The 18,784-nt window shown below is 50.7% G+C and overlaps 1 protein-coding gene across 2 annotated transcripts in view; it reads left to right on the plus strand.

Moving 5' to 3' along the window:
* The first annotated feature begins 2,992 nt into the window (after nt 1-2,992).
* The window catches only part of YPEL1 (yippee like 1), a 37,083-nt gene continuing 21,291 nt past the window's right edge, over nt 2,993-18,784 (plus strand). The window contains exon 1 of one of the 2 annotated variants that reach the window (XM_073006972.1): nt 2,993-3,212. The gene's annotated coding sequence lies outside the window, so the exon portion shown is untranslated. The remainder of the gene's footprint in view (nt 3,213-18,784) is intronic. The other variant, XM_007974912.3, reaches the window with a different exon arrangement.

Raw genomic sequence — 18,784 nt, forward strand, 5'->3', positions numbered from 1 at the left:
ACTACTTTTATTGTGGTGAAATATACGTAACATAAAATTCACCATTTTAACTTTTTTTTTTTTTTTGAGACGGAGTCTCACTGTGTTGCCCAGGCTGGAGTGCAGTGGCTCCATCTCGGCTCACTGCAACCTCCACCTCTCCGGTTCAAGCGATTCTCTTGCCTCAGCCTCCGAAGTAGCTGGGACTACAGGTGCCCGCCACCACGCCCGGCTAATTTTTTTATACTTACTTTTAGTAGAGACGGGGGTTTCACCATGTTGGCCAGGCTTGTCTTGAACTCCTGACCTCAGGTGATCTACCCACTTCGGCCTCTCAAAGTGCTGGGATGACAGGCGTGAGCCACCACACCTGGCCCATTTTAACAATTTTATGGGGGCAATTCAGTGGCATTCACATTGTTGTACAGTCATTCCCACTGCACCAATTCCAATTTTTTTTTATCACCCCAAACAGAAACCTTGTACAGATGAAATGGGTCATGTGGTCATGTGGTCATAGTCTGCAGAAAGATGCTCAACACCCCTAATCACGAGGGAAGGGGAAACCAAACCCATCATGAATCCCAGTCTCACACGCACCAGGCTGGCCACTGTCAAAAAGCAGAAAATAACACTTGGTGAAGATGTGGTGAAACTGGAAGCCTCGTACACTGTTGGAGAGAATGTGAAATGGTGCAGCCGCATTGGGAAACAGTATGTAATTGCCTTAAAACAGTCAACATAGAACTACCATATGATCCAGCAATTTCACTTTTGGGTATATACCCCAAATAACTGAAACTAGGGGTTCCAATAGATGTTTGTACCGTCAAGTTCATAGTGGCATTATTTACAATAGCTAAAGTATGGAAGCAGCACCCCAGGTGTCCACTGACAGATGAACAGAGAAACAAAATATGTTATCTACATACAATGGAATATTAGCCTAAAAAAGGAAGGAAACTGTGACACGTGCTACACCAGAGATGAACCCTGAGGACATTATGCTAAGTGAAATGAGCCACAAAACTCACAATAAGACCCAAAAAGACAAATACTAGATGATTTCATCTATATGAGGTACCTAGAGTAGTCAAGCTCATAGGGACAGAAAGTAGATTGGGGGTGGTGAGGGGCATGGGGTAGAGGGAAATGGGGAGTCATTATTTAATGAGTCCAGGGCTTTACTTAGGCAAGATGAAAATGAGTTCTGGAGACGGATGATGATGATGGTTGCACAACATTATGAATGTATTTAATACCGCTGAACTGTACACTTTAAAATAGTTAAATGGGGCCGGGCGCGGTGGCTCACGCCTGTAATCCCAGTACTTTGGGAGGCCGAGGCGGGCGGATCACTTGAGGTCAGGAATTCGAGACCAGCCTGGCCAACATGGTGAAACCCCGTCTCTACTAAAAATACAAAAGTTCGCTGGGAGTGGTGGCGGGCGCCTGTAGTCTCAGCTACTCGGGAGGCTGAGGCAGGAGAATCGCTTGAACCGAGGAGGAGGAGGTTGCAGTGAGTCGAGATCGCACCACTGCACTCCAACCTGGGCGACTGAGCAAGACTCCCGTCTTAAAAAAAAAAAAAAAAAAAAAAAAAAAAGCAACATCTAGCCACAATCTGTTATGAGTCAGTTGCACATTTAGCGGCTTGAAGAGATCTTTATAAACACAGTGGGCTGCAGAAAACAAGAGAACACATCCAGAGGACACTGATAACAATGTTATATACATTGTGACCTCAATAGTGGTTTTGTTGTTGTTGTTCAAGAGGAAGAGTCTCGCTCTGTCGCCCAGTCTGGAGTGCAGCAGCGCGATCACGGCTCACTGAAGCCTCGACCTCCTGGGCTCAAGTGATCCTCCCGCCTCAGCCTCCCAGGTAGCTGGGACTACAGGCATGCGCCACCACTAATTTCTTGATTTTTTTTTTTTTTTTTTTTGTACAGACAGGGTCTCACTATGTTGCCCAGGCTGGTCTTGAACTCCAGGGCTCAAATGATCCTCCTGCCTCGGCCTCCCAAAGTGCTGGGATTACAGGCGTGAGCCACTGCATCCAGCCTTCAAGTATATATATAGATACATATTTTTTTCAAATTTTATATATATATATATATATATATATAGTTTGTTTTTAAAAAGGGGATACGGAACCAAGAAAACAGTGACATTAGAGGCATGGGGGTGGCGCGGGCTGCCAGGGCGACGAGAGCACTACCCAGAGGAAGGGGCTTTCTGTCGGGTCTGACGCGGCACTCCCAGAGCAGAGCGAGGGGCCAGACGCAGACCCGTGGCGTCCTCCGTGGCGTGGGGGTCCTGGGGGGTTCGGTCCTTGGGTTCAGAGAGGGTGGTGGGGACGGGACAGCACGGACGACTGCACTCTGGGGACCCGGCCGCGGAGGGGTACGGCCAAGGCGGATGCTGGACCGGCGCACACGAGCTCGCCTCGGCCTCCACGTCCGCCCCGCGCGCCGCCTTCCGCCACCGACCCCCGAACGCGGCCGACCGCGCGGGCGGGCGGGACGTGCACGGCGCTGGCCGAGGAAGCTGCGACACAAGCTCGCCTCAGGTCCCGGAGCTGCGGGCCCCGCACGCCCTTGGCCCATCCCCGCGAGCCGGAGGAGCGGGTGACCCGTGTTCTTCCCAGTGCGCGCGTGCACCACCGCCGGCCCCGCAGGCCGAGCCTCCCTGCCCGGCCAGCCTGAGCCCGCGCGCGGCGCTCCTCGCGGAATCCGCCCCCGCTTTCGCCCCGCCCCCCGCTGCCCCGCCCCCGCGGCCCTCGGCTCTTACAGGCTGGCTCCGAGGCCGCGCCCGGCGGGCCAGCCAATGGGAGTGCGGCGCGCCCCGCGGCACGTGCGCTCCAGCCGCTCCCGGCCGGGTGCGAGCTGGCGGAGCTCCTTGGCCTGGAGCGCGCGGGGCGGGGGCGCGCGGGGCAGGCGGGACGCGGGGCGGAACGCAGGCAGGATGGGGGCGGGGCGCTGGCGACAAGGCGCGCTGATTGGCCGGTGCCGCGCTCCGAGGCCGTTAACGGCGTCTGGGCCGGGCCACGGCTCCAAAACAAAGGGCAGGCGGCCCGCGGGGCGGCGGCGGGAGGATGCCTCGCGCCCTGCCTAGGCGCTAACGGCCTCAGCGCGTCCCGGGCCGCGCCGGGAACGCCTGAGAGCCGAGCCCGCGCTGACCGGGGCCCGGGCCGGATGGGCGCTGCGGGCCGGGGCGCGGACCGCGGAGCGGCCGTGAGTACGGGCGGGCCTGGCTGCAGCTGCGCGGGCGGTTACTTTGTGGCCACCCAAGGATACTGTGGCTGCGGGCGGGCCCGGGAAGCACCTGTTGGGCGTCCGGGCGGGCGGGGGTGCGAGCAGGGCGGGCCTGTGACTTTTTTGTTCCGTTTTGGATTTTGATTTGTTGATATTGGGCTCACTCCGTTTCGGCACAGACAACAACGCCTAATCTTTGATTCCCCCGCCGTTTCTTCTCTCCACCTTCCCCGCTGCCCCTCTTCTCCCGCCCTACCGTGAAAAGATACAGGGAAAATGGACAAGATCCCAGATTATTGGTTTTTCCTTCCTTAAAAAATACAGCCTCAACTGGGCAAGGAAATGAGGGCAAAAGAGGTCTCCTAGGAATGTTTATCAGAAAGGCGGAAAAGGTTTTCAAGTTGCCACATAAAGATCATGACTAAAATGGAGCGTCCTCCGTGTTTACCACTTGTGGCATAGGTTTCATTAACAGAGATTGCAAAAGCCTGAGCTTCAGAGAGCTAAACAGGGTCTGCCTCCCCCATGCTTGCCTCTGATTGACATCTTTGATGTCCAAATTATGTACTGAGTTATAAGGATGGGAAAAAGACTGAGATTCTATTTTTGGCAGATAATGAACATGGAAGACATCAATTTCCCCGCCCCACGCTTTTTCTGTTCCGTTGCATTTCTTCTTCCTCTAAAACATACCCACCTTAACCTGATGTTTCCTTTGCTAAGAACGTTATTCTTCCCACCCACCAGCCCCTGACACTCCTGAATCCCTACCCAGCTCCCAAGGCTAGGTTTGCCACCCCTGGGGAGCCTTTCCAGGCACGTCACCCGAGCAAGGTATAGATGTGACAAATGTTTGCTGAGCATCCCCCAGGTGCCAGGAGCTGTGCTTAATCCTGGTGTCATTAAGTCTTATAATCATGCACTGATCCCCCTCAGGTGTGGGCTCTTGGGAGGCAGTGGTAGTGGCATGTTTGAGGAATAAGGATCTCCAGGACCTTCATGGTCCCTCCTCTTGGGCCCTACAGGGTAGAATGTCATCTACTTGTGGGAACCCCTAAGGGCTGGGCCCGTATTGAACACTTATATAATAACTGAGCCCTCTTAATTACCAAGCCGAGCAATAGTCTTCTTTTAAAAATAACTTCTTATTTTGGAAAAACTGTAAATGTACATAAAGGTTGCAGAGCTACTACAGACAATCCCAATATACCCTACACCCAGTGCTCCCCATCATTACCATCCTGCACTGCTGTGGTGAAAAACTGACCTGGGTGTATTCTTCTCACTAAACTCTGGGTATTAAGCCTTTTCACTTTTGAATCACTAATTTATAAAGCCATTTCTCTTTTTGTGTGTTTGTTTAAGACAGGGTCTCACTCTTGCTCAGGACAGTGGCACAGACACGGCTCACTGCAACCTCCACATCCTGAGCCCAAGTGATCCTCTTGCCTCAGCCTCCCATGTAGCTAGGACTACAGGTGCACACCATCATGACTAGTTAACTTTAAAATTTTTTGTAGAGACCGGGATCTCACTTAATGTTTCCCAGGCTGGTCTTGAACTCCTGGGCTCAAGTGATCCACCCGCCTCAGCCTCCTAAAGTGTTGGGATTACAGGCTTGAGCTGCTATACCTCACCATAAAGCTATTTTCTTTAGATTGAGAGTAGTATTCCTCTAACATCTGTTCTTGATTTTTGCCTGTCTTCACTAAGTACTACCAGCACCTGTGTCAAGGGGCAGGGATGCAGGCAAACGGAAAGAGGCTACCCTATAGGTTTTTTCTTTTTTCTTTTCTTTTTTGTTGGTTTGTTTTGGTTTATTTCAACAAACAAATTGCTTTTTTTGAGACAAGGTCTCATTCTGTCCCCCAGGCTGGAGTATAATGGCACAGACTCCACTCACTGCAGCCTCAACCTCCTAGGTTCAAGCCATCCACCCGCCTTCTGAGTGACCACAGGCATACACCACCATACCCAGCTAATTTTTTAATTTTTTTTGTAGAGACAAGATCTCACTCTGTTGCCCAGGCTGGTCTCAAACTCCTGGCCTCAAGTGATCCTCCCCTCTCAGCCTCCCAATGTGCTGGGATTTATAGGTGTGAGCCCAGCCTACCCTGTAGTTTTGTTGTTGTTGTTGTTGTTGTTCGTGTGGTTGTTTGTTTTTGTTTTGTTTTGTTTTTCAGACAGAGTCTCACTCTGTCGCCAGGCTGGAGTGCAGTGGCGTGATCTTGGCTCAGTGCAGCCTCCATGTCCCGGGTTCAAGCGATTCTTCTGTCTCAGCCTCCTGAGTAGATGGTACTACAGGCACGGGCCACCACGCCCAGCTAATTTTTGTATTTTTAAAAGAGTTTCACCAGGTTGGCCAGATGATCTCAATCTCTCAACCTCAAGTGATCGGCCCGCCTCGGCCTCCCAAAGTGCTGGGATTACAGGTGTGAGCCACGACGCCTGACCAACCCTGTAGTTTTAATGTATTTGTCTCCATGGAAGACTAATAAACAAAATTGTTTTGAATATGAAGAAGCAATAGAAGCCCCCCTGCTTTCCAACTGTTCTCTGATGCTCTTCATTAGAGTTAAATGAAGTTGCGTAAAAGGTTTTAAGTAGTTGGATCTAATAATCAGTGAAACCTCTAGGGAGTGGGAATTTTGACAAGGGATTTGAGCGGAGGTTGAAGAAAGTTCTCAATAGCCAAGACATAGGGGGCTAAGGGTTTTTGGAGCAAGTAGTGTGAGATAGATTCAGGAAAGAAGTCAAGAGGATGAAATTGATTCCGCCAGCAAGTGCCAGGACATTACACCTGTTATACAGATGCTGAGTACTAAAAACCTGTTGGCGGGTGAGAGTAAAATGGAAATCCTGGAGCCAGCCACTGTTGCCCACACCCCAGGAAGGGGTTAGGAACCGTTATTCACCCCATTGCTCAGCAGGCCCTCTGGCACCTGCAGGGTCTTGGGCCAGGGCCAGGATTCCTGGTGGGGCTTGTGAGGGGCTTGCTGAGCCCCTGCCGTACTGTAACAGTGAGATGCTCCTGCTCTGAGACCCTGGTCAGACACCTAAACTGTGCCCGAGGATCATCCCCCTTAACACCTCATGTACTCTGACTGCCCTGTAAATTGCATGTGACCCCACTTTACAAAGAAGGTAGCAGAACTTGGCTTCAGGTCCCAGAGCCAACAAACACGTGGCACATTTTGCATCAAACCCTGGGAAGCCTCTCAAAGCAAGTCAAACCCTCTTTCATCTTTGTCCTGGGGGTGATGACATCCCTGTTGCCAAACCTCACCTACTCCCTCCCTCCTGGTGCCACCTGCCTTCTCAGCAGCATTGGCATACACCCCTGCCACCCAAACGCTTCCCCCTCACCTGGTTCCTCTTTGTGCATCTGTTTTTGTTTTTGTTTTTGTTTTCTTCTCTTGCCCCAAGACGGGAGGCTTGAATGTTTGATGAGACTTTATTTAGCATGAGGGTAAAGAAAATAGATTCTCAACCTCTTTTCATCTGTCTCAATCCAGTCTTCTGGGTCTGGTGTCCACTCTTTCAACCTAACAACGCTAGTGTTGCACATAGTTCCTACACCTCCCTTTTCTTCTTCTTCTTCTTCTTCTTCTTCTTTTTTTTTTTTTTTTCCTGAGACGGAGTCTCGCTCTGTCGCCCAGGCTGGAGTGCAGTGGTGCAATCTTGGCCTCCCAAAGTGCTGGGGTTACAGGCGTGAGCTACCGCGCCCGGCCCCCTTTTCTTGTCTTTTCTTTTTCTTTCTTTCCCTTTCTCTCTCTCTCTCTTTATTTCTCTTTCTTTCTCTTTCTTTTGACACAGGGTCTGTCTCTGTCATCCAGGCTGGAGTGCAGTGGCGATCACCTCAGCCTCCCGAGTTGCTGGGACTACAGGCATGTGCCACCACACCTGGTTAATTTTTAAATTTTTTTGTAGAGACGGTTTTTGCCATGTTGCCCAGGCTGGTCTCGAACTCCTGACCTCAGGTGATCCTCCCACCTTGGCCTGTTAAAGTGCTGGAATTACAGGCATGAGTCACCACTCACAGCCCCGTCTTCTTGTTGTTAGCAAGAAAGCACACCTACTAGGATGTGTCTGAGGACCTTGGTTATGGGAAACTTTGTTACTAATGGTAGGAAAAAAAAAAAAAAAAAGGAATGTAGTACAGGTTCTTTGAAAACAAGCGCTCAATACAAATACATTATCAGTAGTCTCAGGAGAGGTGGTAGAGGTAGTGCTTGAGCACAGGTGGGAGGAGAGATGGAGGAGAGAGTCTGGAGGGCTGAGGCACCCGGGGCCACTGGGCAATGGAGGAGTTAAGCCCCTTGAGTTCCCCAGAGAGCAGGGACTGGTGGGGAGTCTAGAGGGCCGTGGAGCTTTGTCTCAGGGCAGCCATACAGGTGGTTTGATGCTGTCGGTGGGCCCCATTCTGCACCTAGGCTGCAGTTCCTGAAATGTGGACGGGAGCTTTTCCTCCTGTAATTCAAGTAGGGAGGAAGTGGACGTGTGTAGAGGGAAGCTAGAATTGCCACAGGCAAATTGTACCCACACTGTTGCCCTTTGTTGTAAATTTTTCCAGACCCTTCCACACCTTTGACTTCATGTACTATGTGTGAGTTTGAATAGTCAGAGTGGGCCGGACGCCGTGGCTCACGCCTGTAATCCCAACACTTTGGGAGGCCAAGGAGGGTGGATCACTTGCAGTCAGGAGTTCAAGGCCAGCCTGGCCAACATGGTGAAACCCCATCTCTACTAAAAATACAAACTTAGCCAGGCATGGTGGCAGGTGCCTGTAGTCCCAGCTATTTGGGAGGCTGAGGCACAAGAATTGCTTGAATCCAGGAGGCAGAGGCTGCAGTGAGCCAAGATCGTGCAACTGCACTCCAGCCTGGGAGACAGAGCGAGACTCCAGAAGCCCCATGATGGAAATGTCTCTGATGCATGTTTATCAGTGCATTTGGCCAGTCTCTTTTGGTTAAACTTTGTTGTTATTTTTGTTGAGAAGGAGTCTCGCTGTGTTGCCCAGGCTGGCGTGCAGTGGCAGCAATCTCGACTCACTGCAACCTCTGCCTCCTGGGCCTAAGTGATTCTCCTGCCTTAGCCTTCCAAGTAGCTGGCACCACAGTCATGCACGACCATGCCTGGCTAATTTTTTTCTTTTCTTCAGGACAGAGTTTTGCTCTTGTTGCCCAGGCTGGAGTGCAATGGTGTAATCTCAGCTTACTGCAATCTCTGCCTCCCAGGTTCAAGTGATTCTCCTGCCTCAGCCTCCCAAGTAGGTGGGATTATAGGCGCACACCACCATGCCCGGCTAATTTTTGTATTTTTAGTAGAGATGGGGTTTCACCGTGCTGGCCAGGCTGGTCTAGAACTCCTGACCTCAGGTGATCCACCCACCTCGCCCTCCCAAAGTGCTGGGATTACAGGTGTGAGCCACTGTGCTTGGGCTTTTGTATTTTTTGTAGAGACGGGGTTTCACCATGTTGCCCAAGCTGGTCTCAAACTCCTGGACTCCAGCGATGCACCCACCTCGGGTTCCCAAAGTGCTGGGATTGCAGGCATGAGCCACCACACCTGGCCTAACTTTAAAAACAATCATTGCCAACCTGCTAAGTGTTAGACGGTGTGAGTGTGCCTTCAGAGTTGAACATCTACTTGCATGTTCCACCTTGGACACCATGCTCCACGGTGGGGAGACTCTGGCTTTGAATTGAGCTTCACAGGTCATTGGCTGTGCAACGTTGGGCCACTCGGGTAACCTTTTTGGGCTTCGGTTTCTCCATGTGCATGGTGGGGCTAATAAGGACATGCATCTCTTAGGACTGCTGTTGATTGCACGATTCTTATACAGTGAGCAGCTTAGGACAGGGCTGGTGTTGGCTTGCCAGCCTCTGGGAGCCGCTGCATGTCCTTTTCCGGGAGCTGGTGGTTTTATCCGTCGTCCATTCCCTCTGTGATGGCGGTGGCCTTTTCATCTTTCTAATCCCAAGGATAGTGCCTTGCCAGTGATGGGTGGGAGAGGCACAGCCAAAAGCAGGGAGGCCTCCTCCGTGAAGAGGAGGGGAAGGAAGGGACGGCTGAGTGGGAACGGAGGTGGAGAAGCTGTGGGGACGGCTGCCCGGGCAGGTGACACCACTGCCTGTCACCCCTCATCCCTCTCTTCCCTAGGGAGGTGGACCATGATGTCTTGGTTCTTCTTTCTTTGTGAACCCTGCCTGAACATGGCAGGGCCACATGAGCTGAGCACTGTTCCTTCCCCACTCTCCCTGGCACGCCAGCCCCTTCATCGCTACGCCCAGCAGACACCCTAGTTCTTCTCCAGCTTTGCAGCCTCTGACCCGGATGCGCTGGCTTCCGTATCTCCCTGGCGCCCCCTTTCCATCTCATAACACCTTGGAGATCTCCACAGGGAGGTAGTGGGGATGGGACCCGCGCTCACCTGCCAGGTGGTGGCAGTGCCAGGGGTAGGTGGATCAGCGTGGGGATTGAGGGGAACAGGCTGTCCTCTGCACAGGTGCCCCGGAGGTGGGGCGAGGACCTGGTAGGGTGGTTGGAAAAGAGAAAGGGGCACCCCAGTCCGCACTCCATCCCATTGAGTGTCAGAAACGTCTTGGTTTTGTTTGCTTCCTCACTGTGTTTGTCTTGAGAAGTGTGCTGTCGGCACCATATGGACATGGGCCTGATTCACGTTCTCTTAAAATAACTTTACAGGCTTATTTTAGGAGAGAAATTTCTGGATTCCAGAAATTTGTTTTTGCTCTAAAAGCATACCCCACATTAATGTCTATTTGGGGGGATGGAGGGCAGCTGCCCTCCAAACTTGGGAACACACAGTGTCCGAGAGTGGAGATGATTTGCCTGGTGAATTGCCCAGCCTTTTCCTTTCAGTTGCTTACTTCAGGGCGGTTCCTAATTTGCCGATAGATCTTGTAAAAGCCCATTTACATTGGTTGTTTCCAAACTTGGCCGTGGTTTCCCCAGTGCAACAGTGGATCTGTCATTTAAAGCCAAGTTAAAACTTAACATGACATGCCTCTCAATGACCACAAATCCAGCCCTGGCCAATACTGCCAGGACCCCTTTGAGGGCTAGTGACAAGGGTCGCCATCAGGACTGAGACCGCATGAAGCACATGGGAGGCATCTGTGCAGTGACCAGACTCAAGGCAGGAGACAGGACAGGGACCTGGGAGAGGGCTGGGGCCCAGGGCAGCAGGCTCTTCAGGTGAGGATGCCTTGGGGGCGGGGCTGTATAATGAAGGTCTCCAAATAAGGCCCATGCGAAGTGTGCTTGGGAAACAGCCTGTTTTGGTTGGAAACAAGGCTTTTTGTAATTAGTGGGGGCCTCAGTGTTTACTCTGCAGAGCCCTAGGCAGTCTGGTCCAGGAAGAGTTAGTAGTGTTCTCTGCATCCTACTGGGGATGTGTGACACTCGGAGAAACCACCAGGCAGAGGCGAGAGCTGAGATCTGAGCTTGTCACTACATCTGTCTGCCTCATAGCTGAGAGGCTGAGCCAGTGGCACTTGCTGTGGAGACAGCTCAGGTGCAGGAAGAGGCTAGCAAGGGAGGGTAGCAGGCTGGGCCACGGCCACCAGGGCTGGTGTCTCCACTGAGAGCTACAGGCTTTGAGCAAATAGAGAACACTGACAGCATGAAGGACCCTGGGGCAACACAGGACCCTGATGGGGACACCGCTTCCTCCTGCCTGGAACACTGGTGGTCAGAGGGTCCCCTCCCTCCTGAGGACTGGCCTGTCCTCCCCTGATGCTCCTCCCTCTCAAGCCAGGTGGGACCAAGTAGCAGAGAGCACCTGTGCTCTGGAGTGAGCACCCACCTGTGGGACCACGGTGGCCACTAGTGGGCAGGGATGCCTGTTTCTCAGGATGTTGTGAGAATTCAATGGCCTGAGAATTTGCACACCCTGAGGTGCAACTGCATGATGTAAAGGGCAAGCGCCTATCTTTGGCAAGATTCTTGTCACTCTGGGGGCCTCAGACTCAAGGACTTTGTGCCTGAATAGATGAGACTCCTTCTTGGAACCTTCTGGGACCAGCTTGGGGCCACAGCAGGCTGCGGCTGGTCCTTCCTGGACAGCACTGGTAGGGCCCTGGCTTGTGCACTGCTCTTTGGGGACCCTGGTCCTAGACCCTGGGGACATGTGGCCCTGGGTGGGGTGAATCTGCAGCTGACCCCCCACATGGCCTCTGCCCGCAGAGGCTCCTTGGTGCCCATGGGTCCATGTTTTTTGTTTTGTTTTGCTTTGGTTTTTTTGAGACAGAGTCTCACTCTGTAGCCCAGGCTGGAGTGCAGTGATGCAATCTGGGCTCACTGTAAGCTCTGCCTCCCGGGTTCACGCCATTCTCCTGCCTCAGCCTCACGAGTAGCTGGGACTACAGGCGCCCGCCACCTCGCCCGGCTAATTTTTTGTGTTTTTAGTAAAGACGGGGTTTCACTGTGTTAGCTAGGATGGTCTCGATCTCCTGACCTCGTGATCCGCCCCCCTCGGCCTCCCAAAGTGCTGGGATTACAGGCGTGAGCCACCGCACCCAGCTGGGTCCATGTTTTTAACAAGCTTACCAATGTTTAGTGGCCACTTCTCATATAAAGTACTGATGTTTATTTTTTTGGATACGGTCTCGCCCTGTTGCCCAGGCTGGAGTGCAGGGGCACCATCACAGCTCACTGAAGCCTTGACCTCCCCAGCTTAAGCAATCCTCCGCTTTCAGCCTCTGGAGTAGCTGGGACCACAGGCATGTGCCACCATGCCTGGCTTTTTTTTTTTTTTTTTTTTTAATTTTTTTTAAGTTTTTTTGGTAGAGACAGGGTCTTGCTATCTTGCCTGGGCTGGTCTCGAACTCCTGGGCTCAAGTGATCCTCCTGCCCTGGCCTCCAAAAGTGCTAGGATGACAGGCGTGAGCTGCTGCCCGCAGTCGCAGTAGTGATGTTTCAGCCCCCATTTACTTTTGCTGTCTCCGTGTGAGGACACACCTGATAAGTATTCATTCCCCAGATATTTAAGTGCCTTTCGTGGGCCAGGACACTAGTCAGTGATTTTTTTTCTACTATGTAGGTTTAATAAAACCACCCAAGTGACTTTAAAATTTTATCATTTTCGGCTGGGCGCGGTGGCTCACGCCTGTAATCCCAGCACTTTGGGAGGCCGAGGCGGGCAGATCATGAGGTCAGGAGATCGAGACCATCCTGGCTAACACGGTGAAACCCTGTCTCTACTAAAAATACAAAAAAATTAGCCGGGCGTAGTGGCAGGCGCCTGTAGTCCCAGCTGCTTGGGAGGCTGAGGCAGGAGAATGGCGTGAACCTGGGAGGTGGAGCTTACAGTGAGCCGACACCGCGCCACTGCACTCCAGCCTGGGTAACACAGCAAGACTCCATCTCAAAAAAAAAAAAAAAAAAAAAAAAAAATCATCATTTTAGGGCCAGGCACGGTGGCTCACATCTGTAATCCCAACACTTTGGGAGGCCAAGGTGGGTGGATCACTTGAGGTCAGGAGTTCGAGACCAGCCTGGACAATGTGGTGAAACCCCCTCTCTACTAAAAAACTACAAAATTAGCTAGGCGTGATGGTACATGCCTGTAATCCCAGCTACTTGGGAGGCTGAGGCAGGAGAATCACTTGAACCCAGGAGGCAGAGGTTGTAGTGAGCTGAGATTGTGCCATTGCACTGGAGCCTGGGCAACAAAAGCGAAACTCCGTTTCAAAAAAAAAAGAAAAAAGAAAATTTTATTTTTTTTTAGGCTGGTGCAGTGGTTCACACCTCTAATCCCAGCACCTTGGGAGGCCAAGCTGGGTGGATCATTCGAGCCAGGAGTTTGAGACCAGTCTGGGCAACATAGAGAAACCTTGTCCCTACAAAAAAATACAGAAATTAACTAAGTGCGGTGGCGCACACCTGTCATCCCAGCTACTTGGAAGGCTGAGGCACAAGAATCACTTGAACCCAGAAGATGGAGGTTGCAGTGAGCTATCGTGCCACTGCACTCCAGCCTGAGCAACAAAGCGAGACTCTGTCTCAAAACAAAATGAAAAAAAGAAGGTTTTTTTAATGAACTGTTTCTTTTTTTTTTTTTTTTTTCTGGGACAAAGTCTTGCTTTGTCACCCACGCTGGAGTGCAGTGGTGCAATCGTGGCTCACTGCAACCTCCATCTCCTGAGTTCAAGCAATTCTCCTGCCTCAGCCTCCTGAGTAACAGGCACCCACCACCATGCCCGGCTAATTTTAGTATTTTTAGTAGAGATGGGGTTTTACCATGTTGGCCAGGCTGGTCTCAAACTCCTGACCTCATGATCTGCCTGTCTTGGCCTCCCAAAGTGCTGGGATTATAGGTGTGAGCCACTGTGCCCAGCCTTAATGACTTATTTCATAATTACAAAATACTAGATTACTTAAGGCAGAGTGTGATGAAGTTTGAAGAAGGTACATGGAGTATGTGCCTGTGGAATGTTCCTGAGGTCAAGAGGAACTGCCACTGTGCTGTCTCTGGAGCAGGACTGGGGTTCTGGGGTGGGAGACTCACTTTTCACTCAATGGAAGATCCTTTTGCCATCTCAGGACATACATGGTACTTACAGATAAGAAATGAAGATTAATAAAATGGACATGTATATACCCATCACCAGCTTAAAACTTAAAATCCCAGACCAGGCACAGTGGCTCACACCTGTGATCCCAGCACTTTGGGAGGCCAAGGCGGGTGGATCACCTGAGGTCAGGAGTTTGAGACCAGCCTGGCTAACGTGGTGAAACCCCGTCTCTACTAAAAATACAAAAAATTAGCTGGATGTGGTGGCGGGCGCCTGTAGACCCAGCTACTCAGGAGCTTAGGCAAGAGAATCACTTGAACCCGGGAGGCAGAGATTGCAGTGAGCCGAGATCCCGCCACTGCACTCCAGTCTTAGGGGGACAGAATGAGACTCTGCCTCAAAAAAAAATAAAATTAATTAAATTAAATTCCAGCCAGGCACAGTGGCTCACACCTGTAATCCTAGCACTTTGGGAGGTTGAGGCGGGCAGATCACCTGAGGTCAGGAGTTTGAGACCAGCCTGGCTAACATGGCAAAACCTTGTCTCTCCTAAAAATGCAAAAATTAGCTGAGTGTGGTGGCCTGCACCTGTAATCCCAGCTATTCAAGAAGCTGAGGTGGAAGAATGGCTTGAACCCAGGAGGCGGAGGCTGAGGCTGCAGTGAACCGAGATCGTGCAGCTGCACTCCAGCCTGGACTACAGAGTGAGACTCTGTCTCAAAAAAAAAAAAAATTAAGTCCCCTGCCAAGGGACTACGCACTGCTGTAGTCCCCGCAACTCGGGAAGCTGAGGTAGGGGGATCGCTTGAACCCAGGAGTTCTGGGTTGTAGTGCGCTATGCCAATCTGTTGTCCACACTAAGTTAGGCATCAATATGGTGACCTCCCAGGAGCAGGGGACCACCAGGTTGCCTAAAGAGAGGTGAACAGGCCTAGGCTGAAAATGCCTGTAAATAGCCACTGCACTCCAGCCTGGGCAGCATATCTAAAACAAAATTAATTTTAACCCCCCTAGAAGTCGTTGGCACCCCCTCCTGCCCAGGGTCCTCACTTCCTCTGCCCTGTTACTCCCAACACAGGTGTCCCTTGTGGAAGGACAAGCGATGTGCACCAGTGCTGGCCCCAGGGGTTACTGACTGTGGGGTGAGGGCTGTGGCTTTTCAAAAGATGATCTGCAGTTAGGCATTCATGGCATTTAGAAATTCAAAACAAAACCCTTGGCAAATGACCCGCACCCCCCCTTTTTTGGGACGGAGTCTCACTCTGTTGCCCAGGCTGGAGTGCAGTGGCATGATGTTGGTTCACTGCAACCTCCGTCTCCCAGGTTCGAGCGATTCTCCTGGCTCTGCCCCCTCAAGTAGCTGGGATTACAGGCACCCACCACCAGGTCTGGCTGATTTTTGTATTTGTAGTAGAGACAGGGTTTCGCCATGTTGTCCAGGCTGGTCTCGAGCTCCTGACCTCAAGTGATCCTCCCACCTCAGCCTCCCAAATTGTTGGGATTACAGGCGTGAATCACCACACCCAGCCGATATTACTTATTTTTAAATGATGAACAAAATGAAGGGCAGTTTCTGTAGCTCTCTACTCAAGTCACTTGGAGCAGGGATTCTGAACGCTAGAGACCTGAATATGCAGTTTGGGAATCAGTTTCCTGTCTCTCTCAGCTGCTTCATTTCGTATTCTTAGTATCTTTGTTAAAGGGAAGTCCAGGGGAAAGGAGAAGAGACAAACAAAAGTTTATTAATTTAAGTCTCATTTTAGTAAAAAGAGAGAAACTTAGGTGAAAATGTCACAAAGATTCAACATGAGCTCAGTAAGAAGTGAAGTCAGAACACTTCTTTCATTAATTGGTGGAACATGCGTGGATTTGAATAAGGTACTGACAAGTTGTCACATGATGTCCTCGTGCACCATGTGGGCCATGTGGACAGGAGAGCAGAGGTGGAGATGGTGCTGGGCTCCTGGAGGGTGGTGACCGAACTCATACCTGTCCCCGTGACCTCCCCAGGGCATGTCAGCAAGTTTCATGGAAGAGATGCCAGATGGAAGAGATGGCAGGGTTCAGATTCATGAAGGGCCCAGTAGTTCAGGGCAACAGATAAGATCTAATAAAATGTACTGTGTTAACGCTAAATGTGAGGTCGTCTCCTTGATTCTAAGAAACCCAAGGGAAACTTTCAGAATTAGCACAAGATGACCTAATAACAGCTAGTAAGAAAAAGAGTTTAAGGTTTGGGGAGGCCGGGCGCGGTGGCTCAAGCCTGTAATCCCAGCACTTTGGGAGGCCGAGACGGGCGGATCACAAGGTCAGGAGATCGAGACCATCCTAGCTAACACGGTGAAACCCCGTCTCTACTAAAAATACAAAAAACTGGTCGGGCGAGGTGGCGGGCGCCTGTAGTCCCAGCTACTCGGGAGGCTGAGACAGGAGAATGGCGTAAACCCGGGAGGCGGAGCTTGCAGTGAGCTGAGATCCGGTCACTGCACTCCAGCCTGGGCGACAGAGCGAGACTCCATCTCAAAAAAAAAAAAAAAGATTGTGTGTATGTGTTTACATGTGTATACCTTTGTACAGACATTTACTCCACAGAATTCCTGCTCGATGGTCATCTCTGTTGAGAAATGTGATGAACTGGTGATTTTGTTGATGGAATGGGATCGAGCTCGGTTTCTCTTCTGCAGATGCACAGTGGCCCAGCAGTATCCCCTGGAAAACTGTTTTCCGGGCGCTGCAGTGCCCCTCTGTGCTGTCTGTGGCCACCTATGGTCTGTTTCCGGGCTCACTTTCATGTCGCATTGGCCTGTTTTTGTATCTTGTGCCAGTCCAACCCTCTTCTTTCTTTGACTGATTGATTGATTGACCGAGTCTCGCTCTGTCGCCCAGGCTGGAGTGCAGTGGCACAATCTCAGCTCACTGCAAGCTCCACCTCCCGGGTTCACACCATTCTCCTGCCTCAGCCTCCCGAGTAGCTGGGACCACAGGCGCTCACTGACACGCCCAGCTAATTTTTTGCATTTTTAGTAGAGACAGGGTTTAATCGTGTTAGCCAGGATGGTCTCCATCTCCTGACCTCGTGATCCGCCCGCCTCAGCCTCCCAAAGTGCTGGATTTACAGGCATGAGCTACCGTGCCCGGCCTCTCTTTCTTTTCTTTTCTTTTCTTTTCTTTTCTTTTCTTTTCTTTTCCTTTTCCTTTTCTTTTCCTTTTCTTTTCCTTTTCTTTTCCTTTTCTTTTCTTTTCCTTTTCTTTTCCTTTTCTTTTCTTTTCTTTTCCTTTTCCTTTCCTTTTCTTTTCTATTCCTTTTCCTTTCCTTTTCTTTTCCTTTTCTTTTCTTTTTCTTTTCTTTTCTCTTTTATTTTCTTCTTTGAGACAGGGTCTCACTCATTACCCAGGCTAAGTGCGGTGGCACAATCTCTGCTCATTGCAGCCTCGACCCCCTGGACTCAAGCAATCCTCCCACCTCAGCCTCCCTAGTAGCTGGGACCACAGACATGTGATACCACACTTGGCTAATTGAAAAAAACTTTTTTTTATATAGAGACAGGGTCTCACTGTTCCCCAGGCTGGTCTCAAACTCCTGGGCTCAAGCAATCCTTCTGCCTTGGCCTCCCAAAGTGCTGGGATGACAGGTGTGAGCCACTATGTCCCACCTTTGCCCCACTTCTTGAAAGATATTTTCACTGAATGTAAAATCTGAGATATCAGTTATTATCTTTTAGAATCATACTAGTCCCTTTCTCTGCTGCCTTTTGGGTTCTGTTGTTTTACCTGGGAGCTTGTTCTGTTGAACAGGTCATTTTTCCTTCCTCCGGACATTTTAAAGACTTTTTTCCCCTTTATCTTTGATGTTCTGCAGTTTCATTATTTCTCTAGCTGTGGCTTTTTTTTTTTTTTTTTTTGAGATAGAGTATTGCTCTGTCACCCAGGCTGGAGTGCCGTGGCACAATCTCAGCTCAGTGCAACCTCTGCACCCAGGTTCAAGCAGCTCTCCTGCCTCAGCCTCCCTAGTAACTGGGATTACAGGCACCCCCCACCACACTCAGCTAATGTTTTATGTTTTTAGTAGAGATGGGGTTTCACCATGTTGGCCAGGCTGGTCTTGAACTCCTGACCTCGTGACCCACCCCCCCCCCCCCCCCCCGGCCTCCCAAAGTGCTGGGATTACAGGCATGAGCCACCGTGCAGGCCTCTCACTTTTCTTTCTTCAGCATAATTTATTCTAACGTATCTTCAGTGTATGCATTCTTTTTTTATTCTCTTATTCCTGTTAAACCCATTGGCCTTAATGCTGTTTATTTCTAGAATTTCTACTCCTGTTTTTCTGCAAGGTCATTTTTTTTTCTCATTTGCTATTTGTTACATATAGTTTATAGTTTCAGGCTTACCGGTTTCCTCTGTGAATATAGTAAGGAGCCTCATGGTCTGCCTCAGGTCGTTGAGACATTGAGTCTCTGGATCTGGTCCTGCTGCTGGCCTTTTCTGTCCTTGCTCCTGGGGCATTGTTTCCATCAATGTGTGGTTACTGTTGACTGCATTACTCATTGTCCTGGAGAAATGACTTGTGGGGATTTTTCAGATCTAGGATAAAGATACTTCCTCCAAACTAGGTTTACGCTTCCTCCTGCCAGGTACCTCGGGCGCTGTCGGCCTAACGCCATTTTAAACTAAATCCATCAACTGTGAGCTTTGGGAATCTTCTCACTGGTGTGAATTTGGGCCATACGTCCTGTGAGGGCTGTCCTGTGATCACTGCTTTGTGTGGGGGACCAACCTTAGACTTCTTATCAGAGGCCGGGGGTGGCTGGATGGGGGCAGATGTTTTCAGGGCAAGAGCGGCTTGGCTCGCCCCTCTGGTTTCTGCTATCCCCAGATGGCGTCTGGCAATTCCTCACTGTTGTCAGCCCCTGGATGCCTTTAAGAAAACCTCCTTTGATTTTGTCAGCATTGTTGGTTCTTCTCAGGAAAGGCCTGGTCCAAGTATTTGGGTTATCATAGTTTTACAAAACGTTG

This window comes from Chlorocebus sabaeus, chromosome 19 (genome assembly GCF_047675955.1).
Source record: "Chlorocebus sabaeus isolate Y175 chromosome 19, mChlSab1.0.hap1, whole genome shotgun sequence".
NCBI classification, from domain to species: domain Eukaryota; kingdom Metazoa; phylum Chordata; class Mammalia; order Primates; family Cercopithecidae; genus Chlorocebus; species Chlorocebus sabaeus.